Here is a 21040-nt window from a genome sequence, read left to right as displayed (position 1 = left end):
TATAGACACGTTCTAGTTGGAAGCACTCATATAATTATACAAGCATATCCTAAGAAACAATATATATCCATACCAGCATGGTGAAACCCATAATTCTTATTGTGATAAAACCATATAATTTTATTTATTTCAGGTACTTATATAGTGTCGTCAATTTACGTAGCGCTTTACATATATATTGTACATCCACATCAGTCCCTAACCCTCAAGGGGCGTACAATATAAGGTCCCTAACTCACATTCTTACATACACATACTAGGGCCAATTTAGACAGGAGCCAATAAACCGATCAGCATGTCTTTGGAGTGTGGAAGGAAACCGGAGGAAACCCACGCAGGCACAGGGGGAACATGCAAACTCCAGGCAGGTGGTGCCATGGTTGGGATTCGAACCAGCGATCCTAGTACTGCCAGGCAGACAAGCTAACCATTTAGCCACTGTGCTGCCCAATCACTGGAATTCTAAAAAAAAGTGTATGTCATCTCTTTCCCATGTGGGGGGAGAGAAAGTATAATTATATGCGTGTTTACAACTAGAACATGTCTATCTTATATGTTATATCTCTTAAAGATCATTCACATGTACTCTTGAAGAAGATGTATCCATCGAAACGCGTTGAGTCTTCATGTGCAGTGTATTGGAACTAAACAACTGAACCCTTTTTTCAATATCTTAATGTTTGGTTTGTGTTTTGTGCTTTTACTGTTTTACTGAATGTTCCAATAATATTTTACTTTTTTTTATATGCACTCACCGTCCACTTTATTAGGGACACCTGTTCAATTGCTTGGTAACACAAATTTCTAATCAGCCAACCACATGGCAGCAACTCAATGCATTTAGCCATGTAGACGTGTTGAACGTGATTTGCTGAAGATCAAACTGAGCGTCAGAATGGGGAAGAAAGGGGATTTAAGTGACTTTGAACGTGGCATGGTTGTTGGGGCCAGACTGGCTGGTCTAAGTATTTCAGAAACTGCTGATCTACTCGGATTTTCACGCACAAACCATCTCTAGGGATTAAAGAGAATGGTCCGAAAAAGAGAAAATATCCAGTTGAGCGGCAGTTGTGTGTAGGAGAATGCCTTATTGATGTCAGAGGAGAATGGGCAGACTGGTTGCTGTGACATTCAGATGGTAGGGTCAGAATTTGGCAAAAACAACATGAAAGCATGGATCCATCCTGCCTTGTATTAATGGTTCAGTTGGTGGTGGTGTCATGGTGTGGAGGATCCATCCTGCCTTGTATCAATGGTTCAGGCTTGTGGTGGTGGTGTCATGGTGTGGTGGATCCATCTTGCCTTGTATCAATGGTTCAGGTGGTGGTGGTGTCATGGTGTGGTGGATCCATCTTGCCTTGTATTAATGGTTCAGGTGGTGGTGTCATGGTGTGGAGGATCCATCCTGCCTTGTATCAATGGTCCAGGCTGGTGGTGGGGGTGTCACGGTGTGGTGGATCCATCCTGCCTTGTATCAATGGTTCAGGCTGGTGGTGGTGGTGTCATGGTGTGGTGGATCCATCTTGCCTTGTATTAATGGTTCAGGTGGTGGTGGTGTCATGGTGTGGTGGATCCATCCTGCCTTGTATCAATGGTTCAGGCTGGTGGTGGTGGTGTCATGGTGTGGAGGATCCATCCTGCCTTGTATCAATGGTTCAGGCTGGTGGTGGGGGTGTCATGGTGTGGTGGATCCATCCTGCCTTGTATCAATGGTTCAGGCTGGTGGTGGGGGTGTCATGGTGTGGTGGATCCATCCTGCCTTGTATCAATGGTTCAGGCTGGTGGTGGGGGTGTCATGGTGTGGTGGATCCATCCTGCCTTGTATCAATGGTTCAGGCTGGTGGTGGGGGTGTCATGGTGTGGTGGATCCATCCTGTCTTGTATCAATGGTTCAGGCTGGTGGTGGGGGTGTCATGGTGTGGTGGATCCATCCTGCCTTGTATCAATGGTTCAGGCTGGTGGTGGGGGTGTCATGGTGTGGAGGATCCATCCTGCCTTGTATCAATGGTTCAGGTGGTGGTGGTGTCATGGTGTGGAGGATCCATCCTGCCTTGTATCAATGGTTCAGGTGGTGGTGGTGTCATGGTGTGGGGGAGATTTTCTTGGCACTAGCAAGGTGGGCCTAATAAAGTGGCCAGCCAGTTAGTGTACATGCAGTGGTCTCTTCTCATCTATATGTTCCTCAAAAAGTCCCTGGCTATGACCACTTTTTGTTTGTATATGCATGGTCAAACGTTTGTTGAAATCTGTTACACTGTGAAATATTTTTCCTTTTTTTTTCTAGTTCCCTACCAGCTCTGAAGATTGGCAATTCATTTCTAGCCAGTTTGAAGAAATGTGGAACTTTCCAAACTGCGGTGGAGCGATAGATGGGAGGCATGTGCGCATCAACCCCCCTCATCACAGTGGGTCACTCTACTACAACTACAAAGGGTTTTTCAGCATCATAATCATAGCCATCATCAACGCCAACTGCGAGTTCATAATGGTCGATGTCGGCAAAAATGGAAAGTTCTCAGATGGCACAGTCATCGAGCAAACTCATTTTTATGAAAAGCTGAAGGAAAAACAGTTAAAATTGCCAGAAAATGACGAGACAAAAGAGGGCCTTAACTTTGCTTTTGTGACCGATGAGGCCTTTTCCTTACAAGACCACATTCTTAGGCCTTATTCACAGGAAGCCTTAACCAAAGAACGAAAGGTCTTCAATTACCGCCTGGCCAGAGCAAGACGTGTGGCAGAAAACGCCTTTGGCCTGCTTGCAAACCGCTTCAGGATCTTCCGCACAACCATCAATTTATCGCCACACAAAATTGAACTGGTTGTCATGGCTTGTTGTCTTCTCCACAATTTTCTGCGGCGGAGCAACACTGACGAATACTCCCCTATAAGCTTGCTGGACCGGGAAGTCACAGAAGACGCAACATTCATTCCTGGCGACTGGCGTACTGAAAGTGCAGGACTTGTATCATTGCAATACATGGAGGCGCAGAAACCTGAAGCCAGTGCCAAGCTCAACAGGCTGAAGTATCTGGAGTATTTCAACGGACCTGGTGCTGTGGAATGGCAGGATGCCATGGCATTAAATGATTATAGTATTGAGTATGAAACCTTTGACGTGTGAGACTGTGGATTTGGTATTTTGGTGGGGACTGGACAGGTCTTTGATAGGGGGTCTTGGAAGTGAAGGTCCACTTATTTGCAGACGCTCAACCATGCTAAAATTCTGCAGAAAAGTCCAGAAACACTGTAGGTAAAAAAGTTCTTCAATATACTTACCCAAAGCCTAGCTTACATACTTCACGGGGTGATGTCCCCTTTCTTTCTGCAAGATCCTGGAGAACGTTAGGTTGCTCAAATCTTGTAAGAACATGCTCCACTGGAGTGTCCTCCTGCAAGTTTTGGGATATTCTGCATTTCCTAGGATCACGTTGAAAGGATGGTGATGTCACCTTTGCTCAAATGTTGTGGAGGAAGCTGGAGGAAAGGCAAGTATATATTTACTAACTTTTTTCCCCAAGAGGGGGAACCATTCTAAAATACTGCACGGGGTGATGTCCCCTATCTTCCTGCAAGATCCTGGAGAACGTTAGGCTGCTCAAATCTTGTGAGATGTTCCACTGGAGTGTCCTCTAGCAAGTTTTGGGATATCCTGCATTTCCCAGGATCACAATATACTTACCTAAAGCCTAAATTACATACTGCACGGGGTGATGTCCCCATTCTTCCTGCAAGATCCTGGAGAACGTTAGGTTGCTCAAATCTTGTAAGAACATGCTCCACTGGAGTGTCCTCCTGCAAGTTGTGGGATATTCTGCATTTCCTAGGATCACGTTGAAAGGATGGTGATGTCACCTTTGCTCAAATGTTGTGGAGGAAGCTGGAGGAAAGGCAAGTATATATTTACTAACTTTTTTCCCCAAGAGGGGGAACCATTCTAAAATACTGCACGGGGTGATGTCCCCTTTCTTCCTGCAAGATCCTGGAGAATGTTAGGCTGCTCAAATCTTGTGAGATGTTCCACTGGAGTGTCCTCTAGCAAGTTTTGGGATATCCTGCATTTCCCAGGATCACAATATACTTACCTAAAGCCTAGCTTACATACTGCACGGGGTGATGTCCCCTTTCTTCCTGCAAGATCCTGGAGAACATTGGGTTGCTCAAATCTTGTGAGAACATGCTCCACTGGAGTGTCCTCTAGCAAGGGATATTCTGCATTTCCCAAGATCGCGTTGGAAGGACGGTGATGTCCCCTTCGCTCAAATGGCGTGGGGGGAAGCTGGAGGAAAGGCAAGTATATATTTACTAACTTTTTCCCCCAAGAGGGGGACCACGTTAAAATTCTGCGTAGGTAAAAAAGTTCAATATACTTACCCAAAGCCTAGCTTACATACTGCACGGGGTGATGTCCCCTTTCTTCCTGCAAGATCCTGGAGAACGTTAGGTTGCTCAAATCTTGTGAGATGTTCCACTGGAGTGTCCTCTAGCAAGTTTTGGGATATCCTGCATTTCCCAGGATCACAATATACTTACCTAAAGCCTAGCTTACATACTGCACGGGGTGATGTCCCCTTTCTTCCTGCAAGATCCTGGAGAACATTGGGTTGCTCAAATCTTGTGAGAAGATGTTCCACTGGGGTGTCCTCCTGCAAGTTTTGGGATATCCTGCATTTCCCAGGATCACAATATACTTACCTAAAGCCTAAATTACATACTGCACGGGGTGATGTCCCCATTCTTCCTGCAAGATCCTGGAGAACGTTAGGTTGCTCAAATCTTGTGAGAAGATGCTCCACTGGAGTGTCCTCTAGCAAGGGATATTCTGCATTTCCCAGGATCACATTGGAAGGATGATGATGTAGCCTTCGCTCAAATGCCGTGGGGAGGGGAAGCTGGAGGAAAGGCAAGTATATATTTACTTTTTCCCCCAAGAGGGCCTTAACAGGCCTATAGTGCAAAGTTACCTCCGGCCTCTTTTCATACATGTGGACCAATGGCTTCAAAGCTGCGTTTTTACTACGGGTCAGCGTGAAAGTGCCCTAAAGGTTGGTTTCACACTGATCCTTGCAAAAACGCATCTGTGCTTTTACCACGTTTGCTGTGTATTTTTACAGGACGTGATTCAAAAACCGCACCAAAAATGCATCATGGGTGTGTTTTTGATGCATTTTTGCCACATTTTCTATTGATTTCAGTAGGGAGGTTTTTTGGTCTTTTTTTTTTTTTTTTACACACATTTTTCTTCCGCTTTTTTTTTTTTTTTTTTTACACGCAAAAGCAGAAGAAAAATGGATCAATGTGAAACCAACCTAAAGGTAAACCTGCAATGAGACAATTAGGCCCCTTTTCATACATGCAGACCGTTTGGCTTCATCAGTCCAGCGGGTGAAGTTTTCATTGGCTTTTCCATCATTTTTTCCATCCACTACCAATGCAAAAATGGATGCAAAAATGGACCATTTGTCCGTTTTTTACATCTGTTTTTTGTCCTTTCCTTTTTGATTTACGAAACAAAAGTAGGGCTTTGATCTGTTTCCAAAAAACAAATGTTGGCGGATGTAAAGGGATAATCATCCATTTACAACATTTTTTTTTTTTTTTGCATAGAAATGCATTGAGGTCCATTTTTCATCCGTCAATGGATAGATGAAAGATGGACAGATGTGTGAAGGCCTTATGGGTTCGTCACCACTTTCTAAAAATTCTTGTTGCCTGGCTGTTACGCTGACTCGCTGGCATTCAATTTCAATCACTGGCCTGGAAGAAGTATACAGGACTGGGAAGTTGGCATGAAGTCGTATTTAAATGCTTGACGAAGATCAGAGTTTTACATTTTTGAAGCCAGAGTTGGCATGACAGCCAAGCAAACAGGATTCTCAGAATATGGAGTGATTGATGGCAGCCTTTCATGGTGGATGGCTGAATTTTTCCATCTCCAATAGTTTTTCTTTTTTCTCTGCTCTAATATCTGTATAGAAATTTTTAAAATTGAACTGTCAGACAGGACAATTGGGTTTGTTGCAGGCTGGCCGGTAAGTGAGCTGGGAAGTTTTTATTTGGTGTTTTTGACTAACTAAGACTTCAGTTTTCGATATTCTTGACACAGTATTACTATTAGAGACACATTTCAAGGGGTTGTGACTATTACCTTACATCTGACGAAGTTGAGCAATTAGTTCTAGTCAGTTTGATTGTTTTAATGCACGTGTCTTTTTTTTTTTTTTTTTTTTTTCACAATGTCTGTAATAAAACAATAACAATATAAAAAAAAAAAACCCATATCAAGTCATGTGAGTACATTCTTTACCGATTGGTCTGAATTGTGTCATGAATCCTCAAAAAGAATATTGCAGTCATTGGTTCAAACCCTCCAAAATGCAATTAATTTATATTTCTAAATCTATTTTATATTTCTAATTCCACGCAAAACCCCAAAAATGGACTGGACAAAATGATTGGCACCCTCAATTTAATATTTGGTAGCACACCCCTTGGAAAAACTACCCGAAATCAATGGCTTCCTGTAACCATCAATGAGTTTCTTCCACCTCTCTACTGGAATTTTGGAGCGCTCTTCTTTGTCCAACTGCTCCAGGTCTCTCAGATTGGAAGGGTTCCTTTTTACCAACTGCTATTCTGAGATCTCTCCACAGGAGCTCTATGGGATTGAGATCTGGACTCATTACTGGCCAATTCAGTCCTCTCCAGCGCTTTGTCTGAAACCATTTCTGGGGGCTTTTTGAGCTTTGGGTCAATGTCCTGCTGTAAGACCCATGACCTCTGATGGAGACCCAACTTTCTGACACTTGGCCCTACAATGCACCCCAGAATTCTTTGGTAGTCTTCAGATTTCATAATGCCATGTACATGATCAAGACATCCCGTGCCTGAAGCAGCACCCCAAAACATCAGTGACCCCCCACCATGTGTGACTGGAATGACTGGATTCTTTTCTTTAAAGACCTCATTGCTTTTTCTGAAAACAGTAGAATGATGAGCTTTACCAAAAAGCTGGAATTTTGTTTCATGTGTCCACAGCACATTCTCCCAAAAGGATTTTGGCTTCCTCAGCTACGTTTTGGCAAACTCCAATCTGGCTTTTTTATGTTTGTGTCAGCAGTGGGGTCCTCCTGGGTCTCCTACCATAGCGTCCCTTTTCATTCAGATGGTGACATATAGTGCGAGCTGACACAGGTATACCCTGTGCCTGAAGGTCAGCTGGAATTTGTCAGGAAGTTGATCTTTATCCACCATTCAAACAATCCTTCATTGCAAACTTTGATCATTTTTTCTCTGTCCATGTCCAGGGAGATTAACTACAGTGCCATGGGCTATAAACGTCTTGACAATGTTGTGCACAGTGGACACAGGAACATTAAGATCTGTTAATTGATACCGGTGAGTTCAATTACAGGAGCATCACTAACTTGGAATGCAATTATTTATTACATTTTTGCGAAGGTGCCAATAATTTTGTCCAGTCCATTTTTGGGGGGGTTTTGCGTGGAACGTGTCAGATTTGGCTTTTTGTTTCTCCACTTTTTTGTGTCATACCAATACAAACAAAAGAAATAAACATGAGAATGCCGAAACATGTCATTGCAACAATTTTCTGGGTGAAGTGATGCATTATCTGACAAAAATGCAGGGGGTACAAGATTTTTGGCCATAATTGTATATCTTCGTTTTCAGTTTCGATATTTTGGGTGGATTCATTATTCATAAATCAACACTATTCTATATTTTTGGACGCAATGGAATTAATATATAATTCAGAATTCAGCTGCCCCAAATTTTTCAAACCTAAGAATTGGATCAGATTGTGGAACTGAACTGACTGTGACAATTACAAATTTAACTTAGGTCTCAACTGTACTTGAATTTAAAAAAAAAAGATATCAGCCATAACCCTGGCATCCTTCTCTTTTAGTGGTAGTCGGCTTTCTCATGAGAGTGGTCTGAGTGGCTCATTAGCCACTGGATCACTTTCAGTAGCGGCAAGAGGGGATGTCCCCCCTCCTGCTGCTCACTGGTGTTTATCTGGCTTATATTGCAGGGCCTTAAAAATCAGTTGCACTTTCTTTTTTTTCTACTGGTCATGTGCTTTCAGAAAATGTATGGTTTGGGGGGGGGGGGTCTTTTGCAAACTCTGAAGGCTGTAAGGGAAAAATTAAAAGCTCCAGATTTTTAGAGAAATTTGCTCATTTACAGTTTTGCATACGTTCGATTTTCACAACTTCACAAAAAGGCATAATTAAAAATGTACAAATATTTGTTATTTAGTAACTCAATACAAGTTAAGTTTTTATATTTCATAGGAATTTAGTGCTTTCAGAAAATGCATAGCATAGGAATTATGTGCTTTCAGAAAATGTTTGGTCTGGGGGGTCTTTTACAAACTCTGAAGGCTGTAAGGGAAAAATTAAAAGCTCCAGATTTTTAGAGAAATTTGCTCATTTACAGTTTTGCGTACGTTCGATTTTCACAACTTCACAAAAAGGCATAATTAAAAATGTACAAATATTTGTTATTTAATACTTCAATACAAGTTAAGTTTTTATATTTCATAGGAATTTAGTGCTTTCAGAAAATGCATAGCATAGGAATAATGTGCTTTCAGAAAATGTTTGGTCTGGGGGGTCTTTTACAAACTCTGAAAGCTGTAAGGGAAAAATGAAAAGCTCCAGATTTTTAGAGAAATTTGCTCATTTACAGTTTTGCGTACGTTTGATTTTCACAACTTCACAAAAAGGCGTAATTAAAAATGTACAAATATTTGTTCTTTAGTAACTCAACACAGGTTATGTTTTTATATCTGCATGACTTTCCTCTGCAGTCCTCTCTACCAGCTGAGCTATCAAGCACACCTTAAAAAAGAATCTTATTATTACAAACAACTGTTGAAGCAATGAGCTCTATGGTCAGGACTATATCATACACAAACGAATGTATGGGGTGCAGGGGTCAGAAGTAAGTAACACGCTACATAATACATAGAGAGCAGCAGTTGAAACGCCCCCTGTTCACATCAGGAGCACCACTTCTATTAGTGTCCCGCACTTACAACAGAATCCCCCTTACATCAGAGTCTAAAAATGCTTGTTGTCCGACACCGATATAACATGGATGCTTTGTAAAAGTGTCAGAATTCCTTCTCCTTCTACGTTTTCCAGGTGTGTAACTCAGGAAAGCAGCATCTGTTGATGACAGGCATGGCCAGATAGGTAATGTAAACATATACTTCATGACGGGAAGAAGGCTTGTAGTAAAAAAAAACGTCATTGCCTCCCCATCGGGGAATCGAACCCCGGTCTCCCGCGTGACAGGCGGGGATACTCACCACTATACTAACGAGGAGTACATAGGTAAGCTTGTCTGTTTCAGTCTCTTTAAAGAAATTTTTAATATTTCCAGTTCCATTCTTGTCTGTCCTGAAGTTGGATCCTCTGACAAGAGGGAACTGTAGGGGACATCTGATTGAATGGATAGCGATCTCTTGCACCAGGAAACAGTATTGCTGAGATATCTTGCTGGCAGACTTGACCACTTGCCCACTGAGGCAGTTTTGTTTTTTAATTCTTTTTGTACACGTTAAAATCTGCATTTTTTTTTCCAATAAATTACAATCAACCCCCCAAAGAAAGGATATATTTTCTGACAGCAGAGACCCTGGAGAATAAAGTGGTGGTAGTTTCAGTTTCCGTATATCGCACAATATTTATGCAACTTTTTATCGAGACACATATTTTCAGGAAAAATACACTAAAATTAATTTTAATTCAAACAAGCACAATATTATACGCAGCTTTTGACTGTAAAAGGTGGTGGTTAACCGCTTCTATGCTGCCCTATAGCAGAAATACTGCTACAGGGCGGCACGGGTGCGCAAAAGCACACACACACATATATATATATATATATATATATATATATGCTGTCTCAGCTGTCACTCACCAGGTCCCGGCCAGGGATTTCTCGCCAACACCCGGTGATCACCGAGTGTCTCTGCCGTGGGAGAGACCTGTGTATAAACAATGTATAAGTAAAACTTGTGCTCAGAATTTAAATTTTGAAATAAATAATTGTTCTCCCTAAATTTAGGCCAAAATATACACATTTCATTGATGAAAATGACCCAAATCAGTGTGTATTATTTAGTCTGTAGGAAAGTTAGAGAGTCTAAAAGCCATGCTACGTATCATTGAAAATTGATCGATCCTGATGTACTGACGGATGATCTCATTTCTTAAAGGGCCTGAAATGTCAGGACAGTACAAATACCCCCAAATGACCCCGTTTTTGGAAAGTAGAAAGTCCAAGGTATTTAGTAAGAGGCATGGTGAGTTTTTTGAAGTTGTAATGCTCTGTCTTAATTTTTTGGACAATGAAGAAATTTTAAGAAAAAGGTTTTTTTTTAACATACTGTCACCAGTGCAGTACAGCGTCATCATATAACTGATGTGGTAGTGATCAGGGACACTGACTGGTGATAGTGCAATTTTTTTTTAATTACTTTTTTTAAATGTTTTTTTTTTAATAACAAACTGTAATGTGTTACCATAGTATTCGTGTACTACTCTGGGGAAGTGATTTTTTTTTAATTACATTTTTCTTTTTTTATGTTTTTTTAATAACACTGTAAGCAGAGTAATGTGTTACCATAGTAACAGTGTACTACTCAGGGGAAGTGATTTTTTTTAATTACATTTTTTTTTTTAATGTTTTTTTAATAACACACTGTGAGCAGAGTAATGTGTTACCATAGTAACAGTGTACTACTCTGGGGAAGTGATTTTTTTTAATTACATTTTTTTTTTTTTATGTTTTTTTAATAACACACTGTGAGCAGAGTAATGTGTTACCATAGTAACAGTGTACTACTCAGGGGAAGTGATTTTTTTTAATTACATTTTTTTTTTTTATGTTTTTTTAATAACACACTGTGAGCAGAGTAATGTGTTACCATAGTAACAGTGTACTACTCTGTTCTCAGCTGCATAGAGAGAGGTGAGAGAGGAGAAACTGCAGGACACTGGTCTCCCGAATTAATGGCTGTGCAGAGGGGACATGTTTTCAGAAGCCTGATCATTGCAGGAGAGCAGGCTGAGTTCCCTGCAGCAGGGCTGGGACAAGGGATGGGCTGAAGGGACGGCTGCCGTGGACACAATGCTTTGCTGTAGGGATGGGGGCGCCTTCACATACCCTCTGTTCTCAGCTGCGTAGAGAGAGGTGAGAGAGAAGAAACGGCAGCACACTGGTCTTCCCAATGAATGGCTGTGTCGAGAGGACATGTTTGCAGAAGTCTGATCATTGCAGGAGAGCAGGCTGAGTTCCCTGCAATGGGGTCAGGACAAGGGGTGGGCGGAAGGGGCGGCTGCCCTGGGCGCAATATTTTGTTGTAGGGATGGGGGCACCTTCACATACCCTCTGTTCTGAGCTGCAGAGAGAGAGGTGAGAGAGGAGAAACAGCAGCACACTGGTCTCCCCAATGAATGGCTGTGCAGAGGGGACATGTTTGCAGAAGCCTGATCATTGCAGGAGAGCAGGCTGAGTTCCCTGCAGTCGGGTCATGACAAGGGATGGGTGGAAGGGCTGGCTGCCCTGGGTGCAATGTTTTGCTGTAGGGATGGGGGCGCCTTCCTTCTGTTACAAGGGACAGGATTGGTGACAGTGGCAGTGATTCTGACAAGTGAGTGACTGCTGGGCGCAGGATCCCCCAAGCTTACATCATGAACCGGAGAGGGGGGTACAGTTTGGCATCTCTGCCCTGGGAGCTGTATGACCCTGTTCTAGCACTGCCCTGCAGGGCCAGAAAACTGGCCACGCTGTGCTCTCATGCCTAGTGTGGTCAGGCTTTAATAGGAAAGCAGAGGGAATGACAGGAACAGCAGGTATTTCACACAAAGGAAGTAATACAAAGAGAACAGGAGACTTTTCATACAAGTACATGGGACAGCAGGCACATCTCAGGGATGGGAAATGTTGGGTTTACATATTTATTTTACAGTGCATTGTTAGATAATTAGGATTAGATTTAATCATTTGAAAATAAACTCTAAAATGTTAACAATAATGGAAAAAAAATTATTCTGCGTTGGCCGGGAATCGAACCCGGGTCAACTGCTTGGAAGGCAGCTATGCTCACCACTATACCACCAACGCTTCATAGGGAAGAGATGCAGTTCTCACCAGTGGGTGGTGTGAGTCAAAGGGCAGATAACGGTCTGTGTGGGTAGGTTTCCTGGAGACCTCCCTGCCTAAGTCAGCCCCTTCCTTGCCTTGTAAGACGCCGTCCAAAAGGGCTCATTTGCTATTCAGTGCCTCTTCCCGTGTACACTTGATGTATTGGTCCACTGACTTGATGCGTTCACTAAAAGTTTGTGTTTCTGATGCTCTAATCTTGACCCAAGTATAATCCACACAAATACCCCCCAAATGACCCCTTTTTGGAAAGTACACAGTCGGAGGTATTTAGTATGAGGCATGGCGAGTGTTTTGAAGTTGTAATTTTTTGTCACAATTTTTTTGAAAAATAAAGAATTTTTTTTTAAAAAATTGTTTTTCTCACAACTACTTTTTTTTTACATACTGTCACCAGTGCAGTACAGCGCCATCATATAACTGGTGTGATGGTGATCAGAGGCACTGACTGGTAACAGCATGAAAAAAAAACATTTTTTTTCCAATTCTTATGCAGGCCAGAGACGGGTCGAAAATCGGCTGATTTTTTGCCCCCCCCAAAAAAAATCGGCCGATTTTTGCACCGTTAGCGGGTTAATTGGTCGGACGTTTTTCGGGGTTTTGGCACTTTTTTTATTGGTAAAGATGGCAAAAAAATCGTCTGATTTTGCCAATAGGCCGATTTTCCCGGCAATGATGGGCAAATCGGCCGATCGTTTTACCGATAGAAAAACCAGCGCATGAGCCGTGCCCTGCAAGAAGAGGAAGAAAAGAAGAAGAGGAAGAAGAAGAAGAAATAGAAGAAGAAAAAGAAGAAGAAAAGAAGAAAAAGAAGAAGAAGAAAAAGAAGAAGAAGAAGAAAAAGAAGAAGAAGAAAAAGAAGATGAAGAAGAAGAAAAAGAAGAAGAAGAAAAAGAAGAAGAAAAAGAAGAAGAAGCAGAAGAGGAAGAAGAAGAAGAAAAAAAGAAGAAAAGAAGCAAAAGAAGAGGAAGAAAAGAAGAAAAAGAAGAACAAGAACAAGAAGAAGAAAAGAAGAAGAAGAAAAGAAGAAAAAGAGGAAGAGGAAGAAAAGAAGAAGAAAAAGAAGCAGAAGGAGAAAAAAGAAGAAGAAAAAGAAGGAGAAAAAAGAAGAAAAAGAAGAATAAAAAGAAGAAGAATTCCAGTCCGCTATTATATTTTATATGAAAAGTATTGCGGTTGCAACAATGTGTCTATTTGTATCCGAATAAAAACATCTGTATCCGAAATGGACACATTGTTGCAACCGCAATACTTTTTCATGTCAACTATAATAGCGGAGCTCTCTGCACGGGACAGAAGTAATTAAATGCGGGCCGTAGACGGGACAAAAATTGGCCAATTTTTTTTACCATTGGTGGTAACGTCGGCCTATTGAACAACCGATCTTTCATTTTTTTTTTAAAAATGTCCAGTTTTCGACCCGTCTATGGCTTGCATTCTTTTTTATTACATTTTCTTTTACAATTTTATTTAAACACACTGTGACCAGAGCAATATAATGTTACCATAGTAACATACTACTACTCTGTGGAAGGGATCAGGATTTTTTTTTTCTATATATGCTTTTGTGATTGCTTATACCTGTGAGTTCCACTGTTATAAGCAACCATTTTTACTGGACGAAATGGATTAATTTAGTGTTTACTATTGTGGTTAGCTGTGATTGGCCAGTCCAGGTGGGCTGTGATTGGCCCTGTCTGTGCCAGGTGATCACTGTGAACAATCACAGAGATCAACAAGGTAGTACACAATGGATGGCATGAATGAAAGCCATCCGTTTGTTGTGTGATCTGATGTTTTTCGTCACAATCACATGGTACAGGCCAGTACACTGATTAGTCATTCGCTGTGTCCATTGGACACAGTGGGGGACAGATCCTGATGCAGAATGGCCTGTGGAGTGTGCGGAAGGTGCATTTTGGGAGGACGTCATATGATGTTCACCCGAAATGGTGAATGTCCTGCCAAGCCATCATTCACCTATAGACTGGGCAGGAACTGGTTAAGCATCCACTCTTAAAGGAAACACTTGGGTGTCCATTGAAACACACAGCGCCCAGCATGCCTCGAGCCTTCTCCCACCTCCCAGTTCCTGACAGACAACTGCAGGAGGCAATCGACCCCCTATCCTCACCTCCAATCAGCAATCAGGAAGTTCAGGGAATGGCTCAGATGGCGGTGGACCCAGTGGCAGCAACAAGGACACCAGGTTAGCATTTGGGAGGAGGGACTTGTGAATGTACTGGAGGTTTTATTTAAGAAGCTTTTACTGCACCAATGCCACAAAAAAGCCCGGTTACAATATGCCTGACAACACCTTGACATGCCTAACCGGGCCTTCTTGTGTCATGGATGCAGTAAAGTCTTCTTTCTGGCACCTCCACCATGCAGCTCATTTTTGTTCAAGTGTCATCATATTGTGCTCCTTCACACCAAACACACTGTCTTTTTCCAGAGCAGACTGTATTTTTCTTGTGGTTACCTATGGGTTAATGTCAAGGCTCCCGGGTATGACCAGAGGTGTGTGACTGATGCAGGGAAACGCAGACTTCAGATATATTATAAACAATATAATTTATTAACACTAACAATACAAACATAAATGCAGTGCAATACTAAAACATAATACAGTGCAAACAAACCAAACCAAACCACCCACAGATAACAGTATATACAATGCAAGCGTCGTCAGGCAGGCCGGGTCAAATATCAATCGGGCAGGTAGGTACAGGGGGAGCAAGCGGAGAATGGTCGGGGTCACAAGCCAGGTTCAACAGGTAGCAGACAGCGAGGTACAGAGGGTCAGGCAGAGGGATGGTCAGGAACGAGCCGGGGTCAGAGCAGGAGAAGTCAGCAGAGATCAGATCAGGCAGGGTCAGCGACAGGAACAGGGACAGGATGCAGGAACAGGATGCAAGATACAGGGCCCAGGAAAACACATACACCAAGGCAGAGTCTGCAGGTCTGGCCATCCCTTAAATACCCCAGCATAAGCAGTTTCAGGTGTTTTGCTGGCTGCAAGGTTGAGTCTCTGATTGCTGGGAGCACCCGCTGGCCAGCCCTGGTACTGCAGCTCATAAGGCAGGTGATACCCACCATTGCTGGCCAGTCCATTCCTGACAGTTTCCCTTTGCATCCCAAACAATTCTTTGGGCAGTTGTGGCTGCAATCTTTCTTGGTCTACCTGACCTTGGCTTGGTATCAAGAGGTCACCGAACTTTCCACTTTTTAATAGGTGATTTAACAATACTGATTGGCATATTCAAGGCTTTGGACATTTTTTTATGTCCATTTCCATCTTTATAAAGTTCCATTACCTTGTTACGCAGGACTTTTGACAGTTCTTTTCTTCTCAGTTCTTTCTTTTCAGTTCTGATCCCCATGGCTCAGTATCTAGCCTAGTTAGTGCTTCCAAGTAAGAGCTGACAAACTCATTGACTATTTATACACTGACACTAACTGCAATTTAAATAGCCACAGATGTGGGACATTAACCTCTAATTGGCATTGTAACCTGTGTGTGTCACCTTGTGTGTCTGTACCAAGGCCAAACATTCCAGGGGGTGGAGACTTCTGATCCAGGGGCGGAGACTTCTGATTCGGGGGGGCGGAGACTTTTGATCCGGGCCATTTGGGGGATTTCTGTTATCATTAGGATTTAAAAAGGAGCCAAACAAGTATTTGATAATAAATGGCTTCATATGATCATCATCCTTCAATAAAGGAGCATTTTGTGGCATGATCAGTTATATTTTCAATATCAATGCCAAAATTTCACAATTTCTGCCAGGGTATGCAAACTTTTGAGCACAACTGTACAGACTGATTTGACTGTTGTGGGTTTAGGAACACTTTAAATGGACGAAAACAATCAAACTGTCCAAATGACAGATTTTCGAATGATTTTTCATCTAGTGTATGGGCACTATTCGGGTTTTTACTTCCATTTTAACCACTTGGCAAAACCAACCAGAGAGTTGGTGGACGTCTTACTTTCTCAATGTTTTCTTTGTTGCTTCTTCATGTAAAAGAAGGTCCCACCGAGATTTGAACTCGGATTGCTGGATTCAAAGTCCAGAGTGCTAACCATTACACCATGGAACCCTTCATGTCTCATGACTCAGGAGGAGACTCCTATAATAATAGGAGGGAGTGGCGGGAAATCACACAAATCTACATTGGATTACACATAACTCTGAGCACTCACAATTCTTACAGTACATATCCACAACAGTGTGTGTTTGCTGCCAGCTATGTGTCTGTATATAGGGGATCTGACCACTTCTCAGATCCTCCCCTTCTTCTACTGTCCACAATCCATCTGCTGATAGTGCAGAGCTCTAGGTGTCATTCTGCACATGTTCAGTTTAGTGTGTGCTGCTAGAGAGGTTTTTTTTCTTTGGGAGGGTGCATGGGATTAGCACATGGCCAATCAGCACTGTCCAGAAAGAGCTCAGGGGTTCTGCATCCTCCTAGAGCAGAATGAATACCCCTCCTATAAGCTTTAACCAGTGCCCAGCTGGATACTGATAGAAGTCACAAGACTGCTATATACTGCTGATGAGCAAACATATTTAGCAGTTTGTATTTATTCAAATAATTGCATTTCCATGTTGTGTGTACTGTGGGAGACCAGATATGTGAATGCGGGGTCCGGGGGGACCAGATTTAGTGAATGCAGGATCCAGGGAGAGCGGATATAGTGAATGCAGGGTCCGGGGAGACCTGATATAGTGAATGCAGGGTCCAGGGAGAGCGGATATAGTGAATGAAGGGTCCGGGGAGACCAGATATAGTGAATGCAGCTTCCGGGGAGAGCAGATATAGTGAATGCAGGGTCCTGGGAGATCGGATATAGTGAATGCAGGGTCCAGGGAGAGCAGATATAGGGAATGCGGGGTCCGGGGAGAGCGGATATAATGAATGAGGGGTCTGGGGAGAGCGGATATAGTGAATGCAGGGTCTGGGGAGAGCGGATATAATGAATGTAGGGTGCGGGGAGAGCAGATATAGTGAATGCGGGGTATGGGGAGAGCAGATATAGTGAATGCAGGGTCTGGGGAGAGCAGATATAGTGAATGCAGGGTCTGGGGAGACCAGATATAGTGAATGCAGGGTCTGGGGAGACCAGATATAGTGAATGCAGGGTCCGGGGAGACCGGATATAGTGAATGCAGGGTACGGAGAGACCAGATATAGTGAATGCAGGGTACGGGGAGACCAGATATAGTGAATGCAGGGTACGGGGAGACCAGATATAGTGAATGCAGGGTCTGGGGAGACCAGATATAGTGAATGCAGGGTCCGGGGAGACCGGATATAGTGAATGCAGGGTCCGGGGAGAGCAGATATAGGGAATGCAGGGTCCAGGGAGAGCAGATATAGGGAATGCGGGGTCCAGGGAGACCGGATAAAGTGAATGCAGGGTCCGGGGAGACCAGATATAGGGAATGCAGGGTCCGGGGAGACCGGATATAGTGAATGCGGGGTCCGGGGAGAGCGGATATAGTGAATGCAGGGTCCGGGGAGAGCGGATATAGTGAATGCAGGGTCCGGGGAGAGCGGATATAGTGAATGCAGGGTCCGGGGAGAGCGGATATAGTGAATGCAGGGTCTGGGGAGAGCGGATATAATGAATGCGGGGTCTGGGGAGAGCAGATATAGTGAATGCGGGGTCTGGGGAGAGCGGATATAGTGAATGCGGGGTCCGGGGAGAGCGGATATAGTGAATGCAGGGTCTGGGGAGAGCGGATATAGTGAATGCAGGGTCTGGGGAGAGCGGATATAATAAATGTAGGGTCCAGGGAGAGCGGATATAATGAATGTAGGGTCCTGGGAGAGCGGATATAAATACCTTTTCTCATCAGCAGTGTATAGCAGTTTTGTGACTTCTATCAGTATCCAGCAGAGCACTGGTTAAAGCTTGTAGAAGGAGTTTTCTCTAGGAGGATGCAGAACCCCTGACCTCTGGGCCAGAACTTTTTGGCCCTGTGCTGATCACATGCACTCTCCCAAGAAAAAAAAACACTCTAAAAATACACACCAAACTGAGCATGTGCAGAGGGACTCCACACAATATGTCAGGAGATAAGAGGGGGGCTACTGGAAGGAGGGGAGGATCAGAGAAGACAGGATCAAACTGATTTTATACACAATGCAGAGGATTAACCCCTTAGGTTCCACAGTGAGTATAACAATCATGCTCTACAGCATCTACAGACTGATTGTACTGTTGTGGGTTTAGTGACACTTTAATTCCTTGAATGCATTAGAGAAAAAAATGTTTAGCCTTTAGTACTACTTTATAGAAATGGTTTAGTCACATGACAGGTATGAAGAAGCCCATTCCTTTCACACATTTACATGGAAGGAAATAAAGCAAAATATAAGAAATGAAGTGTAGATAAAATCTTGCTGGATTCTAGTAATGATGATAAAAGTGTCCTTCGAGCCGGAATCGAACCAGCGACCTAAGGATTCCTGCATGATGATTCCTCTACAGTCCTCCGCTCTACCAGCTGAGCTATCGAAGGAGCTGAGTGACCAGGAGAGCTGAGTGACCAGGAGAGCTGATCCACCAGCAGGGGTCACTACTTACACCATGAATCTGCTATACAGATCTCTGTTTTACAATACACTGTCAGAGAGGAAGGAGAACTTTTATACATTTAATCATTTTAAAACAAACTATATACTGTGAGTGATAAAAGGGAAAAAATGTTCTTCGAGCTGAACTCAGAGCAGCGACCTAAGGATTCCTGGATGACGTTCCACTACAGGCCTTCACTCTACAGACTGACCTATCATAAGGAGCTCTCGGGGGATCAGGAAGGAATTTTTCCCCCTGCAGGAGCAAATTGGATCGTGCTTTGCTGGGTTTCTTTACCTTCCTCTGGATCAATTGTGGGTATAGGATTATAATACATATATATATATACACAAGTGAAACTCGAAAAATTAGAATATGGTCCAAAAGCACCAAAACCTGGTTCAATGACCGTGGGATTACTGTGCTTGATTGGCCAGCAAACTCGCCTGACCTGAACCCCATAGAGAATCTATGGGGCATTGCCAAGAGAAAGATGAGAGACATGAGACTGAACAATGCAGAAGAGCTGAAGGCCGCTATTGAAGCATCCTGGTCTTCCATAACACCTCAGCAGTGCCACAGCTTCCATGCCACGCCACATTGAGGCAGTAATTGCTGCAAAAGGGGCCCAAACCAAGTACTGAGTACATATGCATGCTTCTACTTTTCAGAGGTCCGATATTGTTCTATGTACAATCCTTGTTTTATTGATTGCATGGAATATTCTCATTTTCTGAGATTGTAGATTTGGGGTTTTCATGAGCTGTAAGCCATAATCCTCACAATGATGACAAATCACGGCTTGAACTATCTTGCTTTACATGTAATGAGTCTATCTCATATATTAGTTTCACCTTTTAAGTTGCTGCACTGAAATAAATGAATGAATGCACCATATTCTCATTTTTTGAGTTTCACCTGTATATATAATATAATACAGGGCTTAAAATTTCAAGTCCTGAGCTACTAGCCAGGCCTTAAGAGTTTCTCGCCAACAACAAACGCACACAAACAGAGACACCTGTACACACACAGAAACATGTACACACACGTATAGAGACAGATGTACACACACATACAGACAAATGTATACACACACAGACACATGTACACACAGACACATGTACGTACACACACAGACACATGTACACACACACATGTACACACACATACAGACAAATGTATACACACACAGACACATGTACACACAGACACATGTACGTACACACACAGACACATGTACACACACACATGTACACACACACAGCTCTATTAAAAGTTGCAGTACTTCGTTGTTCGCTCACAGAGTCAGGTACTGCACTCTAGGGGGAGGCAGAGAGCGCAGCACACACTCTTTCACTGCGCTCAGCTATTGACCAGTCTGACGGCTCCCAGTGCGAGTGACAGAGCTGGCCTGAGCTCCGAGCCTGCTCAGCAAGATGGCCCTTGGGGGCACACTTGCCCCCACCATAATTTCCACTCATCATTGGCGAGCAGGCGAGTGGAAATTTCAAGGCCTGATATAATATATATATATATATGTATATTTATATATTTTTTTAAATGGTTGAACTGGATGGACTTTTGTCTTTTTTCAGACAGACTATGTAGCTATTAACAATTGGAATACATATCTCTTATAGAATATTAATAATTATACAAAAATAAAAATTCTAAAATTTCGGTGAGAAAATAATAAATTGTCTTGCTTTTGTGAGGAAACAAATCCAGGTTGACTTCTTATTAAAGGCAATTCTAAACACTAAGATATCCACTAATAGATCCAATAATACTAAATGGTAGATCTTTCACATATTTACTTCAGAGAAAAAAAAAACTAAAAGTGAGTATGCATGGAATCTTGCTGGCTTTTAGATACGATGATAAAAAAAACATGGATTCCCACATGATGTCCCCTTAATGGTCTTCCACTCCTGCAGCCGAGCCAGGAGAAGGGGTGGGCAGAAGGGGCGGCTGCCCTGGGCGCAATGTTTTGCTGTAGGGATGGTGGCGCCTTCACATACCCTCTGTTCTCAGCTGCGTAGAGAGAAGTGAAAGAGGAGAAACAGAAGCACACTGGTCTTCCCAATGAATGGCTATGCAGAGGGGGCATGTTTGCAGAAGTCTGATCATTGCAGGAGAGCAGGCTGAGTTCCCTGCAATCGGGTCATGACAAGGGGTGGGTGGAAGGGCTGGCTTCCCTGGGTGCAATGTTTTGCTGTAGGGATGGGGGCGCCTTCCTTCTGTTAC

General features: G+C 43.0%; 4 non-coding genes across 4 annotated transcripts; all 4 read right to left on the bottom strand.

The window, feature by feature from the left end:
* Positions 1-9285: 9285 nt before the first annotated feature.
* Positions 9286-9357, bottom strand: TRNAD-GUC (transfer RNA aspartic acid (anticodon GUC)). The gene has a single exon. It is a non-coding gene; the product is annotated as a tRNA-Asp (tRNA).
* A 2733-nt stretch (positions 9358-12090) lies between these two features.
* Positions 12091-12162, bottom strand: TRNAG-UCC (transfer RNA glycine (anticodon UCC)). Its single transcript has one exon. It is a non-coding gene; the product is annotated as a tRNA-Gly (tRNA).
* A 4071-nt stretch (positions 12163-16233) lies between these two features.
* On the bottom strand, positions 16234-16305 carry TRNAQ-UUG (transfer RNA glutamine (anticodon UUG)). The gene has a single exon. It is a non-coding gene; the product is annotated as a tRNA-Gln (tRNA).
* A 2338-nt stretch (positions 16306-18643) lies between these two features.
* TRNAY-GUA (transfer RNA tyrosine (anticodon GUA)) lies at positions 18644-18734 on the bottom strand. Its single transcript is given in 2 exon segments — positions 18644-18679; positions 18698-18734. It is a non-coding gene; the product is annotated as a tRNA-Tyr (tRNA).
* Positions 18735-21040: the final 2306 nt, after the last annotated feature.

Source organism: Staurois parvus, unplaced genomic scaffold, assembly GCF_062004578.1.
Source record: "Staurois parvus isolate SC_StPar_1 unplaced genomic scaffold, SC_StPar_1.0 ptg000782l, whole genome shotgun sequence".
Classification (NCBI taxonomy): Eukaryota; Metazoa; Chordata; class Amphibia; order Anura; family Ranidae; genus Staurois; species Staurois parvus.
Note: the sequence above shows the minus strand (reverse complement) of the source record. Positions and strands in the feature narration are given on the sequence as shown.